The sequence below is a fragment of the Somniosus microcephalus genome, unplaced genomic scaffold (genome assembly GCF_052327205.1).
Source record: "Somniosus microcephalus isolate GS21.2 unplaced genomic scaffold, FLI_Smic_1.0 scaffold39, whole genome shotgun sequence".
Taxonomy (NCBI): Eukaryota; Metazoa; Chordata; class Chondrichthyes; order Squaliformes; family Somniosidae; genus Somniosus; species Somniosus microcephalus.
Window position 1 is genome coordinate 220,729 of NW_028225226.1, and position 2,346 is coordinate 223,074.

A 2,346-nucleotide genomic window follows, 5' to 3' on the forward strand; every position below is an offset into this window, starting at 1 on the left:
GCCGGATAAAACAGTCGCCTTTGCCTATAAATCTATGAATCTATGAAGAAAGTTATTTAAGTTTGACTGTCACCCAGCAAACATGTTACAATTTCCTTCAGTGTGCAACACACATTTTTGTTCGTTTTAATACAATTAATAAGATTCTCACAGACTTCAATTGTCTTTGTCAGAACTGAAATCCCTGACTGGGAATCAAACCTGATTGTTTTCAATGATGATTGGATTGTCCTATGAGGAGAGATTGAGTAGATTGGGCCTATAATCTCTGGAGTTCAGAAGTACGAGATGTGTTGTCATTGAAAGGTACAATTTTCTTGGAGGGCATGAAACGGTAGAAGATGAGAGGTTGTTTCCCCTGGCTGGAGAGTCTCGAACTAGGAGGCAGAGTCTCAGGATAAGGGGCCGGCCATTTGAGACTCAGATGAGGAGACATTTCTTCACTCAGAGGCTTGTGAATCTTTGCAATTCTCAACCTCAGAGGGCAGTGGATGCTCAGTCATTGAGTATATTCAAGAATTTGGGAGTCCTTTTACACAGAATACAGAAATTAACGTTTGTGAGCTCATCCTTTATATTGAGCGGTTTCTCGTCCTTCAATCGGTGTCAGCTTTCGCCCAGCTGTTACTTCACAGCACCAACTTCTTTGTAAGTTCGAACTCTGTCTCACCGCGGGCGCAGTCTGGGCTTTTTTCAATCCCCTTCAACACCGAAACACATTAAAGCAGTGATTTTAATTTAGCAGTGTGATATTTTTTGAGGCACCATTAAATGATTCAATAACGTATTCCTATCAGCTTCGCGAGCTGGGTTCGACTCCCGGTTAGGGAAGAAATTTTGATATCACCGTTTCTTATTCGTGAATGCAATGTAATTTTATTAAATTAATTACATGCATCTAATGTGAATAAATAAGAAATGCTTTAATCACCATTAATTAACCGGTAACTTTATTTTGCGGAATGAAAGACATAATAATATGGTTACTGAGGGACAGTCGAAACTTCATTCATTTATTTTGCTCTTTGCATCTCCTGAACTGTTAACCCATATCTCATTTTACACATTGCATTTCAGGAGAATGGTTTAAAATGTTCATTGCTTGAGAGAGCAGCGATCTGGGGCAACATTTGTAAAATTTAACGGGACCGGCTATTTCACAGAAAAAACCGATTCTCTCACATGATGTTTTCAGACCACACACTGACTGATCTTTGCTAGGCCCCAAGTGGATGATCTGACACTTGCCCGCGTTGAGCTCCATTATTCACTGGTCAGGGGAGATTTAATAGAGGTGATCAAAATTAAGGGGGAAACCGTTTCCACTGGCAGGAGTGTCAGCAGGGCTATGGGGGAAGAGCAGCGGAGTGGGACTGATTGGATAGCTCTTTCAAAGATGCAATATGAATTCCTCATTTTAACCTGCAATTGATAGATTTTAGTTAACCAACGGTATTAAGGGATCATTGAAGTCTGTGAGACACTTCATAACTGTTTCTATTATCATTAATCAACCCACAACATTTTGTTGCACACTGCAGGAATTGCTAACATGTATACCGGATGACAGTCAAACTTCAATAACTTTTTATAGAATCATAGAAAATTGCCTGAACCCCTGTGGTTAATGAAGGGAATTTTAATGGTTGAGTTCCGTATACACCTTGGAATTCTGGAAAACGTGGTTTGTAGTTTGCAGAAACGGGGCTTAGATCTGCTGTTGTGAACCGAGGTAAAGCTGCAGGATCCTTGAATAATCTTTCACAATTCAACTGAAAGCAGCCGGAATGTGCAACTTTGAGAGGGGCTGTCTGCACGGTCAGGGCTGGAAACAGAAGTGAGCGAGCGAAACCGTAGTGTTCTGTGTGTGTGTACAACTGTACAGAATAACACAAATGTAACAGGACTTTGTTACATTGCATAACAAATGCGAATTGATCCATTTTTCTACGATTTAAATGAACATGATTTACAAAATGTTTCCGCTCGGTTTCGAACCGGGGACCTTTTGCGTGTTAGGCGAACGTGATAACCACTACACTACGGAAACGCCGGATAAAACAGTCGCCTTTGCCTATAAATCTATGAATCTATGAAGAAAGTTATTTAAGTTTGACTGTCACCCAGCAAACATGTTACAATTTCCTTCAGTGTGCAACACACATTTTTGTTCGTTTTAATACAATTAATAAGATTCTCACAGACTTCAATTGTCTTTGTCAGAACTGAAATCCCTGACTGGGAATCAAACCTGATTGTTTTCAATGATGATTGGATTGTCCTATGAGGAGAGATTGAGTAGATTGGGCCTATAATCTCTGGAGTTCAGAAGTACGAGATGTGTTG

At 40.1% G+C, this 2,346-nt stretch overlaps 1 non-coding gene across 1 annotated transcript; it reads right to left on the reverse strand.

Annotated features, from left to right (window-relative positions):
• Window positions 1–1,977: 1,977 nt before the first annotated feature.
• On the reverse strand, window positions 1,978–2,050 carry trnav-aac (transfer RNA valine (anticodon AAC)). The gene has a single exon. It is a non-coding gene; the product is annotated as a tRNA-Val (tRNA).
• Between the last annotated feature and the right edge of the window lie 296 nt (window positions 2,051–2,346).